General features: G+C 39.0%; 1 protein-coding gene and 1 long non-coding RNA gene across 4 annotated transcripts in view; one reads left to right on the top strand and one right to left on the bottom strand.

Annotated features, from left to right (window-relative positions):
* ext1c (exostoses (multiple) 1c) overlaps positions 1 to 22,215 on the top strand; it is a 78,116-nt gene that overhangs the window by 24,493 nt on the left and 31,408 nt on the right. The window lies entirely within an intron of this gene.
* The window catches only part of LOC307162688, a 39,279-nt gene continuing 21,127 nt past the window's right edge, over positions 4,064 to 22,215 (bottom strand). The window contains exon 4 of the long non-coding RNA XR_013821966.1: positions 4,064 to 4,557. This is a non-coding gene — a long non-coding RNA (uncharacterized lncRNA). The remainder of the gene's footprint in view (positions 4,558 to 22,215) is intronic.

Here is a 22,215-nt window from a genome sequence, read left to right as displayed (position 1 = left end):
TAATCAATGTCAAATAATATATATTCAACTTGTAGATGCATGAACATCACCTACGCATTTGAGTATTTTACAGAACGAACTGCAGATCGTCCCAGGCATCGCTGTGTTAAACTGGGACGCTGAGAGCTGTCAGACAGGACTCAAACTACATGCACATATCAACAATCGACCTGTCAAGCTGACTCCATCGACGTCAGTCAACGCTCTTCAAAGACTGCCAAATATAAATCATATATTATTATAAAACCTGGTGAAACCAAGCGGAATGTTGCAGTGAACAGACTCGTTCATTAGACCAGATTCCTGAAAGACTCATTATGACCACGAGCCACGTCAGTCACGCATATAACATGCATATTGTATAAAAACTAATTCGATTTTCCTAGCATTTAAGGGGGAAATTAGAATGTTATTTATATGCCTTCTGAAACAATTCATTCAACCAATCACCTTCCGCTTGGAAAAGCAGGAAGTTCTTTCCCTCAAGGTCAAACGCTCTCCATGTTAAATGGTGTGTAAGTCAGAAGAGTAGCTGGTCATTTAGTGCTTTATCCCGCTTCGCAGAAGTGGATCTGAGAGAATCCATCCGTATCACGTCTGCTATTGTCTGACTCTGCTGGAGATGAAAGCTTTTAAGGAGGAATGAGCCGAAACTCCAGGAGACTGATGTAAGACGTCCCGCACACTCTTACCCGGGCTATTATTTAAGGTTTGAAATGGCCTGATTTACCTCGGATTGAACAAATGTTCTACAATCACACTGAACATAAACACTAGCTTTGAGTGTCTGCAGCTTCCATTGATTTTTCAGGAATACCGGGAGAACGTTTGAAGACTTAACTTTAGAATGGCGAAATCATCTCTTTGCACACCGTAAAAATGCATGATGACTTTTAAAAGTTTTTGTATTGACATTATATATCCCATATCCGAAAGTGTTAAGGATGAGGGTTTTGCTGCTTTAAAATAGCATAATTAGCATAATTAGGTAATATTATATAGGAATGACAAATATTTTGAGTGTAGAAGATTCGGTCTCACTAAACCCCGCCTCTCTGAGAGCTGCTCTGCTCTGATTGGTCAGATGGTCCAGTGTGCTGTGATTGGTCAGAAAGCAAACGCTCATTATCATATCTTAATCTCAGCTCTTGACACACAGTGATACGAACAGTAACGATGGCGTGGGTTTCACCGTATCAATCTCATCAAAGTGGATTTGCTTTGTCAGCAGAAAACAGCGTCTTCTCGACACGAACACGAACCGAACTCTTCCAGTCTCAGATACACTGCAGTGTTTGAGGGCGGAGCTAAGCGACGCTGCTCAGCCAATCAAGACCATAGACTGACATTATGCAAATGAGTTACAGAAAGTGAGATTGGAATTACTGATTCAGGCCGTTCAATCGACTCTTTCTTTTGGGAGACAAAAACTCCATTGAGTGCCATAATGTGACCTTTACTGGCATACTGACTAAGCACAAGTAAACTTTTTTCAATTTGTGTTTATTATTTTTTCTTTTTTCACAAACAGAGTACGCATTTAATTTGTGTGATTTGGAATGGAATCAGTGACCTTTCGACCATTCAGATGAATATCTGTTAAATAAGATTGTTTACACTCATTAATTTATGTGGAAATGGCTAAACGAGCTCCACGCTGACCTTTAGCGAGGTCAAGCACACCTGATCCCAGGCCAGCCGTGACACAGTGATATTAGACGCAGCCAGAGCCATGCTTTCTGTCTCCGAGCGCAGGAGCTTCAGGCTGGAGAAACTGTCAGGCTCGGAGTGTTAAACACCGGCGTCGGGACGTGCCCTAGATAAACCTGTCAGACGAGGAGCGTATTCAGCTTTATGAATTAATCATTCGAGAATTGGTTGAACTTTACTTGACAACGGCCTCAATGGCAGCGTTCACCTGTCGCTGTTAGATAGCGCCGCTATCACAACAGCTTAATGACTCTCCGCAAGGTCTAGACGCCAAGTGTGCGCTGTATCCATGGAAACAGTGGTTTAAACCCATACACACCAGATTTAAAGCCTGCATTTATGAATAATCCTGGGGAATGGACCGGATTACGTCCTTTTAGGCACCGCATAGAAAAACAAACATCAGCCTACCTGTAAAACTCACTACGATTAGAATATCAGAACGTGTATGTATCCATTACTTTATCCACATCTCCATTTTGTTTTCACATCTGCAGTGATTGTGCTGAATGAATTGAAATATGATAAAATGTGTTAAATAGTGCTGAGAGCACTAAAAGTATTTGCCATTTTAAGAGCGCCCCCTACTGACATAACAACACAAAACATTGATAACAAGATTGCATTTTGCATGCAAATTCAATGCAAGCCATAGTCGTCTAAAATTCATCTCTTTGTTAGTTTAAATTTAAAGTCCCCCTGTAGTCAAAAATGTAATCTCTTAAAACTCAACTTTTATCACCAAAATGACATATTTAAACGTTTTTTCCTTGAAAATAATTTCTTCATGCCTTAAAATATCTTGAATATAACTCGACACTCTTGCCTCATTTAGTATGTGTGGTTCTATGAATATGCAAATGAGCCCCGCCTCCACTCACTCACTCAGCTCAGAGATCCACTGGTTGACGATCACACGTTGATCTGATTGGTTACAAGGTAGTTTGTGACGTCAGAAACACCAGCGATTTCAAAGCGTGTTTTTGAGACTGTCTTTGGTTCACTGCAGTTTTAAGGAGGAAATACTCAGCAATGCTGTCGACTTATGAATTTACACATGGTTTGTCTTAAAGCACATTAAAAACACCACATAGACACATAAACAACATTAAAAGCTGGATTTTCACCACAGGGAGACTTTGGTCGGATGTGCAATGAATATGCATGCTTTCCAGGCTGATCTGGTTTACTCTTATTCACAGCCAGTTTTAGGATTATTCAGTATTATGTGTGTATAATACTGCGTGTTGTTTAGTTTGAACAAGTGCCATCTTTGTGTTGTAACTCTCCCATTCCAAACACATAATTCCCTCTCTCGCCACATGCTGTTGTTCGCCTAATTTCCATAAACGTTGATCCCCGGCTCTCTCTATTGTCTCCCGGTTGTTTTCTCTCCTCATAACCAGGCACTCATTGTTCTCACTGTCCCTGAGACTGACCGGCATTCTGTCCCGATCGGACATGCATCCCGTACATGTGGATGTTTTGATATTTTGGGAGCACCGTTACACACCCTGTCTTTTCTCAGTGTGTCCCAGTGATCATGATGTCCTCCCAGTCCCCAGCTGTCTCGATCCCATCATCCCTGCGGATACATTGAGCTCGGCACACGCCTACTGTAGGGAATGCAGAAACCAGAGCCCCTCTCTCTCTCTCTCTCTCTCACTCACTCTCTCTCTCACTCTCTCACTCACTCACTCACTCACTCACTCACTCACTCACTCACTCACTCACTCACTCACTCACTCACTCACTCACTCACTCACTCACTCACTCACTCACTCACTCACTCACTCACTCACTCACTCACTCACTCACTCACTCACTCACTCACTCACTCACTCACTCACTCACTCACTCACTCACTCACTCACTCACTCACTCACTCACTCTCTCTCTCTCTCTCTCTCTCTCTCTCTCTCTCTCACTCTCTCACTCTCTCTCTCTCTCTCACTCTCTCTCTCTCTCTACTCATGTTCCGGTCAGGATAAGCGCTGACCCCTGTTCACAGGCTTCCACACCCTGTTCCTAAACCCACGAGTCTCTCCTGCTGACATGAGAATCTGCTTCTGAATCATAACTGATATGGAATGTGATTTGTAATGTTTATATGCAGCAGCGCCTCTCATAGACATGATGCAGGAGAGACTCAACTAGAGTCCAGTAGAGTTTGATGATCTATCTATCCATCTATCCATCCATCCATCCATCCATCCATCCATCCATCCATCCATCCATCCATCCATCCGCCCTAACAAAGAAATAAAATGACAAATCAAAAATAATAATTTAATAACTTTTTTTCGCAATATTTTTCAGTATTGAATGAAATAGATAATTCTTTATATCTCTTGGATTTATGAGTGTGTCGCGGATCATTCTGGACCAGTGTGAGGATTTACACTGACGGAGGAGTTTCTCTCCACTCGAACTCGAACGCTAGTTTGTTCATCTTCGTAGTCTCTCTTTCTTTCTCTCCACTCTCCTCTCACAATATCTCTGATTACCTCGACCTGCGTCACACTTCTGCATTTCCAGTCTCCTATTGTTACGATGTCTCTGACTGAGTCTCATCCTGCGCAAAAAACTCGCTCTCTCTCTCTGTCTCTCTGTCTGTCTCTCTCTCTCTCTCTCTCTCTCTCTCTCTCTCTCTCTCTCTGTCTATCTCTCTGTCTCTCTCTGTCTCTCTCTCTCTCTCTCTGTCTCTATCTCTCTCTCTCAGTAATGTGATCAGGTGCAGTGAGTGAAATGTCTCCACTCCAGTAACTGCATTAAGCACCTCTTCTTCTGCCCCCATTGTCCGTATCACTGCTCGCAAGACCAGGGTCACACAGGCCAAAGCTGTTCCTGGAACACGCACACACACACACACACACACACACACACACACACACACACACACACACACACACACACACACACACACACACACACACACACACACACACACACACACACACACACACACACACACACACACACACACACACACATCACAGGTTTGTAATGGAGGGCCTGACACACTCACTCTCACTCACTCTCTCTCTCTCTCTCTCTCTCTCTCTCTCTCTCTCTCTCTCTACCGTCGGTACATGCAATCTATATTCATTTATCTCCACCACAGTGGCCCTGAGGACGCCAGTAAATCTATAGATCAGATAACCCTGCGAACACACACACACACACACACACACACACACTGCTCCCTGTGAGAGATTCTGGGCACCAGCTGAAGTACAAATACTCTTGATTAGCCATTGTAATGCTTTGATTAGGACAATGTTCAGATTACTCCCGCATGGAGAAAAACAAGTTACTCTAGAAAACTGGCCTTTTCCAGTTTGATGAGCTGATTTTTTAAATACTTTGAGTATGTAAAAAGTTGGTAATTAATTTGAAAAATAATGTATATTGTGCATTTTAAAGGGGACATATCATGAAAATCTGACTTTTTCCGTGTGTTAAGTGCTAGCCTGGCTAACAACAGACCTCTTCTCATTGAGACGTGGTCTGGGAACCACGTTCATTTTCTCGTATTTGAGGCGTGGTTTACGAATGCCCAGAGACGTTTATTGGGTGCTACGAATGTCTATCTAATGCGCCTGCACGTAGCTCATAGCCAATCGTTTCAATTATACCAGATGACGTATGTAGAGCGGCAGAAATTCGACGAGGAAGAAGACGAAATAAACTTGCGTTCTAAACTACTAAGAACACGATCTAAGGCTGTATCGAAAGGTAACTTCGCGTCTGATGCCATGTTGGATCCATACCATAGATATAAACAAACTGCTTCTTGCGACTGTGTGTCACATAGACGTCGTCATCATCTTGCTGCTCCCTCCCCGTTCTGTGATTGGTTCCCTTTTTGAGGGGAAAATCTGGTCCATGGTGTCCAGGCTGCATAGCAGCGGGAATAAAATCGCGCAGCGCTCAAGGCACCATGGGGAAACACAGGCTATGTAAGTGCTATAATCGGGTCCCGGTGCTTCTACTAACCCAGAAAATGTGAAAAGTGAAACCCAGTAACTGTGTTCTGGTGAGCCTTTCTCTGCAAGCATGTAATAAAATGAGCCGATCAGATTTCGCTCTCCTTCTGACGTATGAAGAGGATCTTATTATAATATTACCGGCCCTTAATCTGCACGTTTACACATTTGTGCCGACATTTGGTTTCGCGAGCGACAACCATAGGCGTCGATTTCGGGGGGGACGGGGGGGATGCGTACCCACCAGATTTCATCATGAGTCATTTTGTACCCACCACTTTTAACTTCCGTCCATATTAATTTGACTTTTGGTTCGATTTTTTTGACCGTTTTCAGTGGTTGTGAGGAGCAATATGAGAGAGAAATGTGGTAATCATTGTCTGACCCAACAAAAAAACATTATAATATTCATTTTATTTTATTTTCCGTGTTCGCATTTATGAGGGAAAAAACAATGTGTCAGTTCTCGGTTACGGACGTGAGCGCTCTGAAAGCGGCACTAAAATACTGCTTTAAAACTTTCACAGAGACCTCAAAAAGAACAGCTGCCTTTCTTTAAAGTGAATTTCGTTTTGTATTAATTATATCCTTAATTTTAATCAATGTTTCATGAACCAATCAGAATCACGACATGGAGGCGCCGGCGAGTGAACTGGAGTTCATCTCATAAATGAACCGAAACTCAGCGTATAATACACATTCACATTCACAGCGTATTTAGACACATTTAGACGCATTCATAATCATTACTTTTACTGGTTCTTTGTGGCAAGCTTTATGCGTGCGGTCGTGCGCTTGAGTGTGGCTATATTACGTAAGCTCATTATCCTGTAGGCTATATAAGTAATTAAATTAATATAAAGGGGCGATTTGTCCACGAATGACTTAAATGAACAACTAGCCTACTACTCGACTAGGAAAAAAACTTTTAGTCGGAAGCAGCCCTTATTCCACATATTTTCGAACCAGGCAACAGGACATCTGTGTTGAGCGAGCGACCCTGCGGAATGAACGAGCGGAGCGGAATATTCAGAAATGCGCTCTCCACTCACGAGCTCTGATCGGAACAAACCCGAACCTCACTGTCTGCTGAAGTTGCGCAGAAACATCAAAATATAACCAGCTTTTTAAAATGGTTTTTAAAACTAAACACTATTTTAGCCCAAATTATGAGCTTATTGGCGATTTTTTTTTATAATTATTGACAAAATTAGAATATAGTAAAAGTTTTTTTTTTTTTTTTAAGTTTTGGGTGGGCCTGTTGAAAAGTGGGGCCGTGCCTGAGCTACAGGACATCGTCTTTCAAAACATAACCTGCGCGAAAGAGAGAAAAAAAATGAATGCGTCATTGTACCCAGCACTTCTGAAAATGCACTTCCGAATGCGTCTCTGTCCCCAGCACATTTCAAACCAAACTGACGCCCATGGCGACAACAGAGACCAGTTCTAACGCAATGATAAAGATCCAGCAAAGCCTGAAACTGTGGTTGAGCACAGACGAGCACTGAACACTATTGACCAGAACATGTCACCGCTGTCTTATAAAGACCTCAGGAACTGTGGACACTTGTGGAGAAGTTAAACATGATGATGAGATGATCAATGTAACTCCACAACAACTACAGAAATGTCTCCACTAACATCCAGAAACTCTCCTTGAGTCTCTCCGTAAGGCTGCACTCGCTACTGGTTATTCTGGGATTCTGGATGAGTGAGATTGGCCTGTTTTGTTATTCCTGGAGTTTCTGAAGCTCGTGTAAAGATTCCGCCCTCTTCTGAACAGAGGCGGAGCTAAAGCTCATTTGCATTTAAAGGGAAACACAAAAACGGTGTGCTTTTGCTCACACACAAAAAGGGGCAAATTTGACAAGCTGTAATAAATGATCTGGGAGTATTTTGAGCTGAAATTTCAAAGATTTATATTACATCTTGTGAAAAGGGGCATAATATCAGGTCACCTTTAATATATGTTGGCATTGCCTTTAGAAAGATAACAGGATATTACAAAATGTTTTATATTTAATAACATTAAAAATCATATTGACCCCAAACTTTTGAACGGCTGTGTGACTATCCTGAAGTAAACCCCATCTAAAGTGTCTCTCTAGTATGTTGAATGCGTTTCTTCCGCGCCGGTGGATTACTGTGATACTCGACCTGAAACTTCCGCTCCAGCTCCTGATAATGAGCTGCCAAGCCTCCCTCACCCCTGAAGTTTCCACTACTCTGGCCAGGAACATGCATTTATTTACTCACACATGCGCCTTTAATAAGCATTTGTGTTGACGTTTAGTACGTTTTCTCCTTCGAGTGCCCTACCCTGTGCACGGTAGCTGAAAAAACAGGTTCCCTTTACGCTTCGGATCAATCCAAACAAGCTCTCAGACTCATAAACAAGCCCTGCTGTGGGTCATTTTCCACAGAAGTGCATCGCTGCTTTTTTTGCTCTCCTTCTCGGAATAATTGAAGGCTGTTGAAGTGGAGTGTGCAGCTCTTGGTTTATATCGGCTAATGCACAAACTGATGCCCGCGTCAGTCTGCTTTCAATTAATTGGACATTCGTCTTAACAAGGCAGCCTGGCACACAGCGGAAGAGCGTGAATGATGTGTGTAATGGCGCTCGGAAAACACTGAGGAAGAGAGTCGTGATTGACAGAGCCAAGCTGTGAATGTCTGGCTCCCTGCCAGGTGTTTCTCATTTACAGGCTCAGTTCATATTCACTACATTCACTTCCGTCAGAAACACAGCTAGCAGATATAAGATCTAAGAAGTTCTCTTGCTGAAGTTCCCATTAGTTATTTCTCTGAATATTCTGAAACAAGTGGTGAAACTGAAACAAAAATGACCGAAATTAATTTTTTTTATTTCAATTTTAGTTCTTATTTTAGTTTGATAATGTTTTTTATTTAATATTTTGTATTTTTAGGGAATTTTATGGCACTAAATTATATTTACGCTGTATTTATAATCCATTTATTCACTTTTTGAGCAAAGACCTGAAAATGTTATTTCCAACTTAAACTGTGGTAAATCTTGAACGCTTTAGAGCAACAGACTGAAGTTTGATCTCTTTTTAAAGACGACACTTGGCAGATTATTGCTGAAGTGAAAATTTTTTTAAAAAGGGAACTTAACTTAAACTTGTTATGAGAAATGTGCAATTTTTGCAAATTTATATTTTCAAAACATGTTTTTCTCTAAAACTGAGCCTGATATCTCCAAAAATGAGCTTTCAGTAAGAATGTGTTCGGCTGCAGTACCAAAAGTTTCCACTAGATGAAATTCGTCTCCTATGAATTTTCAATGCGCTTCTTTTTGTCCACGAGGAGCACAAGTGTGACTATTTTTTTCAGGACCATTTAACCTGTTCGAATCATATCCATGATTATTTTTTTGTGTGTTCACATAGCAAGTGCCAAAACCTTTATCAAGTTTCGTACCATTATGACAAAGAAGAAAAAAAAATAGTAATTTAAATTTGTCAGTCAAAAATGACTAAAGAACACCAGAGGACTAAAGAAATAAAATGTACAAAAAAAACAACAAAAAAAACACATAAATGCCACCGTTTTGAGAACATTATTAGAGATCGAAAAGATTTGAACAAACATTCTATTGCCGATACTGGAAGAATTTGTTCATAACTGTGAGAATCTTGCAACAACGTTTGCAACTAAAGTTATCAGGGAAGAAACTGAAGTTTCATTCACTCCAGAATACCAGACTCATTCATACAGTAATGCATTGATTCGTGAGGTGCTTTAGTGCTCCCGTAATTGCTTTTAGAAGACGTATCGGAAGCTAAAGTGGCGCCAACTGTCTGTTGACCAAAAAGCTGAACTAAATAACTGTCTCTGCTCTTAAATATAGTATGATTATAGCAATGTTTTCAAGCTGTGATTTCAGTCTGGACTCCCTGCGGTGGAAACCCAGGGTCACATTCTGGACTGAAATGCTGGCTGGATTATTTCGAGATGTGCATGCATGAATAGTTCAGAGCCGTCCAGGGGAACGGGCCATCTGACGGCTGAATATATCAACCCTGAATTTTCCATTAGAATAGAACACAACTAGGCTTTTGCAACGGCAAAAACAGGAGCTGTGTTTACAGCCTGAATGATGGGTGGCATTTCCAAATGCTACATGCAAATAGACTCGCCGCTGACCTTCTCGCGCTCTGCTTTTGGACCGCTCGCTCGACTCTTTCTAATTGACTCCAGGACCGCCACGGCAAATCAATCACAAATCAAGTTTATTGATTATCTGTCAGTTCTGTGCGTCCTGACTGACTCCAACAAGACAGACGCCAGACTCTGACACTCACACTCGGACACTATGATCCTGAGAGCTAAACGGGAAATGTTTTATGTATATATGGGAATAGATTCGAAGATTCAACCAATTCAACAGTCTCAAAGGAATAATTCATCCAAAAATGTATTAATTCTTGTGTTGTACAAAACATGTATGACTTTCTTTCTTCTGCGAAACACACACACACACACACTCACTCACACAGACTCACACTTACACTCACACTTACACTCAAACACACACCACTCTCTCTCACTCACACACACACACACACTAAAGATGTTTTGAAAACATCTAAGTGATTTTTGTCTAAAAAATATGTTGGACTCTACTGACTTTAATTGTATGGACAAACACTGTCTTCAAAATATCATCTTTAATGTTCCACAGAAGAAAAACACTATTACCGGTTTGGAACAACATGAGGACGAGTGAATGATGAGAAAAGTGGCATTTTTGGGAGAAATATCCCTTTTAAAATACACTGTTTATGCCGCAAAACATTCATTCAGCACAGAAGTCTAATTAAAGCACCACTGCTAAAAAATAGAAAGAGATAAAAAAAAATTGTACTAATCAACTAATTAATCAACAACGAAAATACGTTCCAAGAACATTTTGTTCCCATTAATTAAGTTCTGAAAACGTTATTTCTTAATGTGCTCTGAATGTTCAAAACATCCAGTTTCTTAATGTTTTAAAATATTAAGGGAACATTCCATTTTATAATTTTGCAAACATGAATGTTCCGAAACAAGTAGTTACATTTAAAAATGTTACATGAACATGCAACTAAAATGCTTCTGTAATTTTTTTTTTTCATGAACATTGTTTTTGTGCCAACGTTTTGAGAAAGATCAGAAAACTGAAATGAACCTTCTGTTAACGTTACTAGATGAACGTTTGTTCAGAACGTTCCCTGTTAGCTTTTGGACAACTAGTTAGTGACCCGTCCCTCATCAGGAATGAAGTTTAAAACAGTGAAATAGCCCTAGGACAGTCAGCATCATGACTATTAATGAAACACACTGTAAAAAAAAAAAAGAAAATCGGTTCAATTTATGGTAAAAAAATGGCTGCCAGAAATTTACCGTAAAAAATACAGCAGCAATATTTTTGATTTTACAGAATTAACTTAAATTTACAGTAAAAAACATATTTCATTATCTGATATAATTTTAATTTACCGATTTATTGAAGTACTAATTTCTGTTTTGTACCATTGTAACACACTGACAACCACCAATCACAGTGGAGATCAGAGTCACATGATCAATCAAAGCTCATCACAAACAGCTTTTCCACAAGAAAGTTAATATTAATATTAAGAAGCTGCACAGTGTCACTCACACACACACTAAACACCATCATGGTAACACACATGAGATTTTAAAAATGCAATAAACATGGATTTAACAATATTAAATTTAACATAAAACCCTAATGTACATAATTGATTAGAAGAAACTATGAAGAAAGTTATTTCAACAAAAATACATCAAATGTGAAGTCTGGGAATGTCAATTTACGTTTTTTCACTCTAAATTATACAATGACTTGTTCTTTTTCACTTCCAAACATTTAACGGTATTTTACTGTAAATTTACATTAAATGTACGGTTAGATCTATCACAGTTATTCACCGTATATAGTTTGGGAACTTTCTGTTAATCAGTTAACAGTTTTTCACCGTAGCAGTTTTTCATGTGTTTTGCCGTTAAAATCACGATAATGTTTTACAGTAAGGCCCCCTGAACTGACCGGAGGAGCGGCAGCGTTACATCATGTGTCTCTTCGTGGCGCTGAAACACTTGTCTGAACTGTACGTTAGCATGCAACTCGTCGCTTTGTGGCATACGCTTATTATAAACGGTAAAACAGGATTGTTTTGCACCCATATGGCACGCAGATGTTAAAGAGATGCCAGTGTCTTTGTGAATATTATGCTATAATCATGATCACAAGTGAGAAACTGATGCAAATTGACACCGCTCTGCCTCTCCGCTCATTTCCTCTGATTCACTGATTTCTTGTTGCTCATTTTCTTCTCGCCTCAGTGTGTGTGTGTGTGTGTGTGTGTGTGTGTGTGTAGGTTTGTAAGTAAGCTGAGATAGCAACTCACTCATCTGCAACTTCAATTACTTGTCAACAAACAGCCAGCGAACACTCATGTGTCCCAGTGCGCTTTTAGTCATTCCCCGCCAGCTTGCTCACACACACACACACACACACACACACACTCACACACACACACACACACACTCACACACACACACTCACTCACACACACACACACACACACACACACACACACACACACACACACACACACACACTCACTCACTCATTCACACACACACACACACACACACACACACACACACACACACACACACACACACACACACACACACACACACTTACACATATACACACACTCACACGTACACGTACACACACACACTCACACATATACACACACACACTCACAAAAGTGTGTGATCAGAATGATTGGGTTTAATTCCCTCCAGAATCGTCACACACACACATCCCGAACACCAGCATCGGAACGCAAGAGAACATGACAGCGTTTACTGTGTTTCGTCTGACGCTCTGAGACACACTCGTTTATGATGGAGGGACAATTACCTAATGGCATATTATAATGTCACTGAAATATGCATATTGTATATTATTTTTTTCATACAAAAACCAATAAGAATACAGCTTTCGTTTTGAATTAATTATTTAAAAAACTCATTCTCATTAGAGTCATTTGTTTGCCAATCGAACTGCAAAAGCTGTACTGTAAGTTTTTGATGCACTAAAAAGAATAATTTGTTCGTAAATCAGGATACACTTGTTCTGCTGTATTTTCTTTCCATTATTTTGTGGTACACAGAATCACATGATATTCAATTCAGACTGCATTCTCAGACTGTAAAATAGGACTGTGTGTGTGTGTGTGTGTGTGTTTGTTTTCCCACCTCATCATACTCTGACCTGCACTGACTCAACACATTTGGTGTTGACATGGCAGTGTTGTGATGTCATGTTGACATACGTCTCCTGGTGTGTGTGTGTGTGTGTGTAGGAGTGTCCGTATGGACAGAACACACTGCCAGACTGCCTGTGTCTGCGAAGGAAAGCTGGCAGAGAAAGACAGTGGATATGTTTACACACACATGTATGTTAGTAGCAGGATGATGATGTACAGACTGAGGCAGGAGAAGCTTCGGATGAACAGCGACTGTATGATATAGAGAGGATCGAGCAGATCTGGCTGACAAATATATCTTATAAAAACATTTTGCGTTTTTCCCATTGAGTTCTGAGAACATTATTTCTGAATGTTCAAAACATCCATTTTTTAATGTTTACATTTTTTTCTTGGTTAAAGGAACATTCCATTTTATAATTGGAAACGTTACTTTTGAATGTTCTCTGAACATTATAAAACAAGCAGTTACATTTAAAAACTGTGCGTGCGTGTGTGCATGTGTGCGTGCGTGTGTGTGTGTGTGTGTGTGCGTTTGCATGTGTGCGTGTGCGTGTGCGTGTGTGTGTGTGTGTGTGTGTGTGTGTGTGTGTGTGACTCATACTGTGACAGGTTTGTATCAGACAGATGTGTTTCTAGGATGAGTCTGTAACCAGTGATAATGAGAATATGGAGGTCTCTGTTAATTGCCACTAGCATGGCTAGTCTTCCAGCTGCCAGCTGTTACACACACACACACACACACACACACACTTTCTCAGTCATATTTTTGGCAGTGTTGGGGTATTGTAAATGATGTTCGGTTGAGAATGAAATTTATCTTGTTTTTTCATATTGAGCAAACAGAAAAGCTGAATCGCAATTTACACACTGTTTTTGTTTGTGTATTGCCCCAAATAGAAGCAGTTCGTGATGGTTTTGTGATTTAATCTTTTGCATTTTAAATTTTTAAACAACGAGGAATTCAAATCACAGCATCTTTTACTGTATGAACCTAAAAGTTAAATAATAATTAATATTGAACAAATATTAGTATTAAGTTGAGCTTTATGTCAAAGCCAACAGTAAATTACAACCGCAAGGTGTGTGTGTGTGTGTGTGTGTGTGTGTGTGTGTGTGAGAGTGAGAGAGTGAGAGAGAGTGTGTGTGTGTGTGTGTGTGTGTGGGTGGGTGTGTGTGTACACAGCCAATATATGTTGACAGATTACGGTCACGATTGTGGCACAAATATATCTATCTATGTCAAATATATATATATCTAAGAACATTTTGCTAACATTTTTTTATGTGAATGTTAAGGGAACAATCCATTTAATCATTTTGCAAACAACATTACTTTTGAATGCTCTCTGAACATTCTGAATTATTTAATGGGGTCCTATTATGCATTTCTACATGCATTTTTCATCTTTCTTTAGTGTGTAATGTTGCTGTTTGAGGATGAAAAAGCTCCAGTTCTTCTCTATATCAGTGTCAGTGTTTCTGAACTCCCTGAAACGCCTCCATTGTAGTCTTGAGTTTCTTCCGGGAACGAACACATCACAATATTCCTCATTATAATAATTCATGCGCAGAATAAAGGGGCGGGGCCTGGTTGAGTTAGTTAGTAGTGGGTTAAACTAGCGGTTATGGTAAGGGGCGGGACATTTCCCAAACACACTCGAAGCGCTCGACCAATCACAACACACTGCTCCAGCCGACCAATCAGAGCACAGTGTGCTTTTCAGAAGGAGGGGCTTCATAGAGACAGTTCAAGTCAGCTTTATTTCTATAGCGCTTTATACAATACAGATTGTGTTATTGCAGGAAATTGCGCCTGTTGTTCAGCTGAAGTCAGTTCAGTGTTGATTCAGTTCCGTTGTAAAGATCATCAATTATTAAATTAGTTCATTTCATCTATAAAGCAGTTCTGCTAATAACATTGTTGAATATTAAGGGCTCTATCATACAACCAGAGCAATGCAGCGCCAGGCGCGACGCAAGTGTGTTTTGCTAGTTTCAGCCCGACACAGTTTTCATTTTCACGTCTTGCTCCACGTTTTTTAAATAGCAAATGCATTTGCGTCCATCTGTTCACCCATGGGCTGCTGGTCTGAGAACGAGTGTGTGTTCAGGAGCACTGTTGGAGCGTTGCTATTTTGAGGAACTGAAATAGACTGAGCCATTGACCGACTGAACCCTGCTCTAAAGTTAATGATGCAGTATTTATTTATTTTTGTTATTTAAAGAGCATGTTAGTAATAGTTCAGTTTTTTTGTAAAAAGAAATGTAAATTACGATCCTCTATTTAAAGGGGTGGTATAATGCCCTTTTCACAAGATGTAAAATGAGTCTCTGATGTCCCCAGAGTGTGTGTGTGAAGTTTTAGCTCAAAATACCCCACAGATATTTTTATATAGCATGTTAAAGTCGTCACTTTTTGAGGGTGAGCAAAAACACACCGTTTTTGTGTCTGTTCCTTTAAATGCAAATGAGCTGCTGCTCCCGGCACAGGGGGCGGAGCTTCAAGAGCTCGTGTCCTTTTACCTCACACACACATGCACTGAACATTTCAAACACTTTCAGCCTTTTATGTTCAAACCGAAGTCAGACAATGATGGAGAGACTCAAGAAGAAGAGAAACATGTAGAAGCAACAGGACATTTCTGAATGATTAGTTGATGAATTTATGAAGCTGATGTGTAGCTTAATTCTTCTAGTCATCGATTAGCATATTCTGTCATGATAATCTATAAACTGTGTTCAGGGGGCGGGGTTTATGTAAATTCTAGGGTTGGTGATGTCACTAACCCGGGAGGAAGCTCGTGTAGTCTCTACCAGCCGTTTGTTGTAGTCGTTAAAAAGCGATTTCTTTAAAAGCAAATATCTCCCTTTGCTTTGAACTTTGAGCGTCGTAACTTTGCAGATGTTGTTTATTAACTAAAGTTAAAAAAGTGAAATCATAATCAACCACTCCTTTAAGAGAATAGGGACAAAACACACCCATTACTCGTTAAGAGAATAAGGGACGACCCTTTTAAAAATAGGGCCCTGGTTCATTTAATCTATAAAGCAGTTCTGCAAGAAAATGATGTCATCGTCCAGCTCAGTTCAGTTCTCATACAATCAGTCAACAATAACACTGCTGAATATTAAGTGTCCCTGAATAAGCAAACCAGAGGCGACAGTGGCAGGAACTCAAACTCCATCAGTGACAGAATGGAGGAAAAACCTTGTGAGAATTCAGTCTCTCAGTTCTCCTCTGGCCAACGAACGAACACGGTGTGATTATGATTCAGGCAGCATTACAGGACAGGAACTAAACAGAGCTTCACGCTGATAAACAACGTCAAACACACACACACACACACACACACACACTTATCCTTGTCCTGACCTCTAATAGAGTTATTTTTCTGTTCAATATGTTTACACAGGTGATCAACCTCTCTGCATGCTCAGGCAACACACACACACACACACACACACACACACACACACACACACACACACACACACAGAGCTGTGGTGAATACGGTCGTGAGGGGCGAATCGCTGTTCGGAGAGATTTCCACACACACGATTCTCAGTCTGCAGGAGCACAGAAGTGTCACGTGACTCATGAAATCAGCGTATCCCGCCGGTCTGAACTATAATTCTCATTTCTGGAGCTGCGGGTGTCAGTGCGATTACTCGAGCGGCAACTCAATAATCCGCTGAGAAATGAATGGGAGTCTTGTTGAGGATAGCATGCATATTTCATAGGCTTAATCATAAGTTGGTCGCCAGTTAACACTCTTTCGCAAGAGCAGCTTCTTGCCTGGAAGCTAACAGAAATAAGGACTTCTCAGAACATTTCCCATTAAGAAAATGTTATTTCTGAACGTCCAGGTATTTTTAAATGTTTTAAAATTTCTTCATCGGAATGGTACAAAATTTGGTGAAGGTTTCGGCACTTGCTGTGTGTGAACACACACAAAAAATCATCGATATGATTCGAACAGGTTAAATGGTCCTGAAAAAATAGTAACACTTGTGCTCCTCGTCGTAAATGGGAGACGAAATACATCTAGTGGAAGCGTTTGGTACTGCAGCCAAACACAATCTTACTGAATTTTGTTTTTGTTTTTTTTGAGATATAAGGCTCAAATTTTAAACACAACTTTTTTGATTTATGGCTTTGATTTTCTCAGTTTTAGAGTAAAACATGTTTTTAAAAATGTTTATTTCATATAAAAACTGAAAATAGTATCTTTGCACATAACAATAAACGTAAAATTCTGTAACTTTTTTTAAGTTGACTTTTTAAAACGTTTTTCACTTCAGCAATAATCTGCCAAGTGTCGTCTTTAAAAAAGCATTCATTTACGACTGAATATTTTCAGGTCTATGCTCAAAAAGTGAATAAATGGATTATAAATACAGCGTAAATATAATTTAGTACCATAAAATCCCCTAAAAATTTAAAATCTTAAATAAAAAACATTATCGAACTAAAATATAGTACATTACCAACATGCGAAGAGCACCAGAGGGTTAAACATATTAGACGAATAATCCATGAATGATGTATAAATAACGTTATTAAAGAGCAGATCACTTTGCACGAACGTTCTATTAATGATACTGGAAGAACGTTTGTTCATAACTTTGAGAAAATGTTCGCTGTTAGCTGAAATCATAAGTGTAAAAGTGCGGCGCTGATGATGAAGGCTCACAGGTTGTAGATGTGTCAGGACTATAAAACACAGCAGTAATGTGAATTACCTGTCAGACGTTTCTACGTGACAGATTCTACGTGTTCATCTGTTCAAAAACAGGATATTTAATCTCCCTCTCTCTCCTTATCCTCCTCTTCTTCTTGCCAACCGTGACAGATGAAACATATTTATCCTTCAAACGCACATCATCTCTTCCTCCTCCTGTCTCGGAGATTCTTTCTCATCTCCCTCTTATTTGTTTAGGAATTATGTAAAATTAACATGAATTAATTTATGGTTTATGCCTAAAATAAGAAATATACATTAAATCTACATAAACTAATTTGTGGTTTAAAATAAAAAAAAATATTTTCAGCAATAAACTATTATAATATATAAATATATAATATATAAATATTATAACTATAAAAATATTTATTTATTTATTTATTTATTAAAACTAATAAAGACAATTATTTTGTGTGGTGTACTTGTTCCAGTATGTTTCAGTACCAGTTTATTAAAAAAAAATTAAAAAGTGTAGTTTTAGGTCTAAACTATTATTTAACATGAAGCTTCAAACACATTAAATATTTGCATCCACCCTTAAAATTATGATTTTGAGCCTTTTTTGACCATTTTCGCATTACGAATTAAAATCATGCAGCAATGTAATACAAATCTGATCCAAAATATATATTTTATATAAAAAAAATAAAAAAATAAAATAAAATATATATATATATATATAATATATATATATATATATATATTTTTTTTTTTTTTTTTTTCTTCTTCATCCTTTAATTTTCTATTTGTGGAAAATATATATTTTATGAAATATTTCTCGATCTGTTTTGTACCCTTTTTACGGAAAAGCACGCATGCTGAATTATGTAGGATTTCCAAACCCCGTCCTCTCGTGCCACACAGAGAGAGAGACGTCAAAGATGAAGAGAATCCAAGAGGAAACAGAAAGACTGAGACAGAAAAACAGAAGATCGAGAGGGAGGAGAAGCGTTTGCTCTCTGTCCTGATGTTAGCGCAGCTGCAAAGCCTCCGAAACACTGTTTGTTTAAGCTCAAAACCAGTTAAATGAGTATTTTAAATGTTTGAAGGAATGAAAGCAGGATTAACTGGCGTATTATGAGGGAATGAAGTGAATCCCGCACTGATGTAATGAGAGAAAACGTGTTTATTCTGCAGGTTTGAAGGGGTGAGTGGTTTCTAATGGAGCGGCTCAAGCTCACGGATGAAAGGAACAGTTTGTCTTGCTTTGTTATTTGCCGTTCTTTTGATGGCGAAAGGACACACTATATGGACAATTATAATACACATATGCTCATAGTCTCTCTCTTTACACACAGACACACAAACACATAAATCTCAAAGCCCCTCCGAAAACAGATTTAAGAATCAACCTCAGTATATTTGTGAAGAAGTGAAATATAGAAGAAGAGGGAGCAAGAGACAGATAGACGGCCATTGATGTGTAAATGTAGAATAAATAATCCAACAGCGAACCGTCGATTAACTGAGATGTTCTCTAACTCGTTCTCTGTTTATTTTCTCACAGATTTTCCTCCTCTGAGTGTTCGAGTAACATGACTTCATTTCACTTTCCTTTGCATCTATTATTTTTAGAGGTTTGACTCTTTTATCTAAAGAATTTTTTTAATTTTTAAAAAATCCATTTCTTAGTATTTCTCAGTATTTTGAGAAATAATTTTAATTATTTAAAAATATCTAAATAACCATGAAATAAAATAAATGTACTTGAAAAGCAAAATGGCATAAGTTATTAAGACTTTTTAATGGTTAATGCCTAAAATAAAATAATATTTTTTTTTAAATATTTTTAATTAAATTCTTATTTTATTAAAAAATAAACTATATAATTGTTTGTATTATTATTATTTTTAGAACAAACTATAGATAATTGTTTCATTTAATTAAGAAAATATATTATTTTAATTTATTGTTTTTATTTTATTATATTTTATTTTCATTTTTTATTATTTTACTTTATATTTTAAAGACGAAGCAGGTGTTTTTTACTGGGAAAACAAGACCGAAAAATGAATAAAGCGAATGATTTTATACAGTGTAAATTCTGCCGTCATGTATCACTGTGTGTCTGTCCTTGAATCAAAGCCATGAATTTGTTTTGCTCCAGCGGTTACAGGAATGTAAAGAATCCATGCATGCACTGGCATCAAAGCTCTTTTTACCTTGCATGGGATCTAAATATTGTAGCTCAATTATCCGGTTAGTTTGAGCCCATCATAATGTATGTACAGTAATATAAACACACGCCATGTGTGTGTGTGTCTGCTGCATATTACATCAAAGAGAGATTCAGCTCAGAGATATGTCTCTATGTATCATTTTAATTATGGTGTGTTTACATTCAATACTGTATACACCATACAGTACGTGTGTGTGTGTGTGTGTGTGTGTGTGTGTGTGTGTGTGTGTGATAGGATCAAGTGGAAGAGGGTTGTATCAGTCCAGCTTACAGAGCTTAAGATCTTCACTGAAATCCCACCATAATTGAGAGAGAGAGAGAGAGAGAGAGAGAGATGACCGATGTAAAACCAACCCAAAAAAATAAACCGATTCCCTTTTATGCCAGACTTCCTTTTATCTGTAGGCCTACTGTAATGTAAGTAGCAGCATTAAAAATTTTAACATTTTTAAAACTTCCACAAGCCTGACAAAGTCAGTTGTCACTGAAATATGCATTTTATTATTTACAAAGTACGTCTGAGGCATGCTTTAGGGACATACCATAATAATCCTGTTTTCCATTCTATGGCCCCTTTAAAGCGCCCCTATATGCTTTTTCAGATATTTACTTTCATGCATTGTGGATTGTGAATGTAAAAGGTCTGCAAAGTTTCAAAGATCAAAGTGCAGATAATGGAGAATGGAGTTTTTGTCTCTCAAAAGAAAGAAGTGATTCTGAACTGAAACGAGTCATCTGTAATTCTCACTTTCTGTAACTCATTTGCATAATGCCAGCCTATGGTCTTGATTGGCTGAGCAGTGTCTCTTAGCTCCGCCCTCAAACACTGCAGTGTATCTGAGACTGGAAGAGTTTGGTTCGTGTTGTTCGTGTTGAGAAGACGCTGTTTTCTGCTGACAAAGCAAATCCACTTTGATGAGATTGATACGGTAAAACCCACGCCATCGTTACTGTTCGTATCACTGTGAACAAAAGCTGAGATTCAGATATGATAATGAGCGCTTGCTTTCTGACCAATCACAGCAGAGCAGCTCTCAGAGAGGCGGGGTTTAGATAGACTGAATCTTTATCGAAGCTGTTATAGATTTTTCCCTAAACCTAACTATCTGGGTCTCATCTACAAATCGACGTCCCCATTCAATAATAGTCACCTAACTAACTTGTTCCCCTAAACTAGCTGTTACGAAGTGGAGGACGCAGTAAGATCCAATTGCAGCTTATTAGAATAATCAACAGGCAGGGTAAATCAGGGGCAGACAGAACAATGGAGATAATCTCAGAGCAGAAACAGATAACAGGCAAGGGTCGAGGCAGGCGGCAGGAATCACAGTCCAATGAACAATCCAGGTCAAGACAGGCAGCAGAAGAATCAGAAGTCGGTATAAACAATCCAAGGTCAGTAACAGTTCAGCAAACACAGGGAAAACGCTCAGAAATTGTACGCCGGGGCAAGGCAATACTTCGCCGTGAACTGAAGAGTGACAGAGGTTTATATGGGTGTATGTGAATGAGCTGCAGGTGTATGTGCAATCAGTCCCAGGTAAGCGGCATGATGGGAAGTTGAGTTTGTGATGTGATCAGTCTGGTGTGGAGTGCCCTCTGGTGACTCTCAGAGGCACTCCAGCTGGTGATCGTTACACTAGCTTTCTTCCTAAACTAGCTTCCTGAGCAGGAATAATCGACAGACAGACTTAAGCAAATGTCCTTTAAATGCTTTAATCACGGCCCGGAGATCTTCCCGAGCAGTTCTCAGGGAATCTCTCCCAAGAAGCAAGGCCGGAGGATCTCAGACAAATTCCATTGAGAATCCCACCAGAAAACACGAATACAACAGTTTTTATAGAATCGAGAAAACAAATAAGACTAACATGTCACCTTCAATATGATTGGTTCAATTGGTTCAAAAGCCCCAACCTTTTCCCGTTTGAGAACTAGTCTTATATCTAGTTTCACTTCCCTAATTGTTATTTATACACACACACACACAATCAAAGTCACAAGTTTTCCCCAAAGTACGGTGGCCCAATAGTGCACAACACAACGGCATTTAAAAAGCAAACATAAGTTCACAACACAACGAAATTAAGCCACAACACAACGGAAAATCTACAACGCAACGAAATAAAGCCACAACACAACGGAAATAAGCCACAACACAACGGAAATAAGCCACAACACAACGGAAAATCTACAACACAACGAAATAAAGCCACAACACAACGGAAATAAGCCACAACACAACGGAAAATCTACAACACAACGAAATAAAGCCACAA

This window comes from Squalius cephalus (genome assembly GCF_949319135.1).
Source record: "Squalius cephalus genome assembly, chromosome: 8".
Classification (NCBI taxonomy): domain Eukaryota; kingdom Metazoa; phylum Chordata; class Actinopteri; order Cypriniformes; family Leuciscidae; genus Squalius; species Squalius cephalus.
This window is presented reverse-complemented; position numbering and strand designations above follow the sequence as displayed.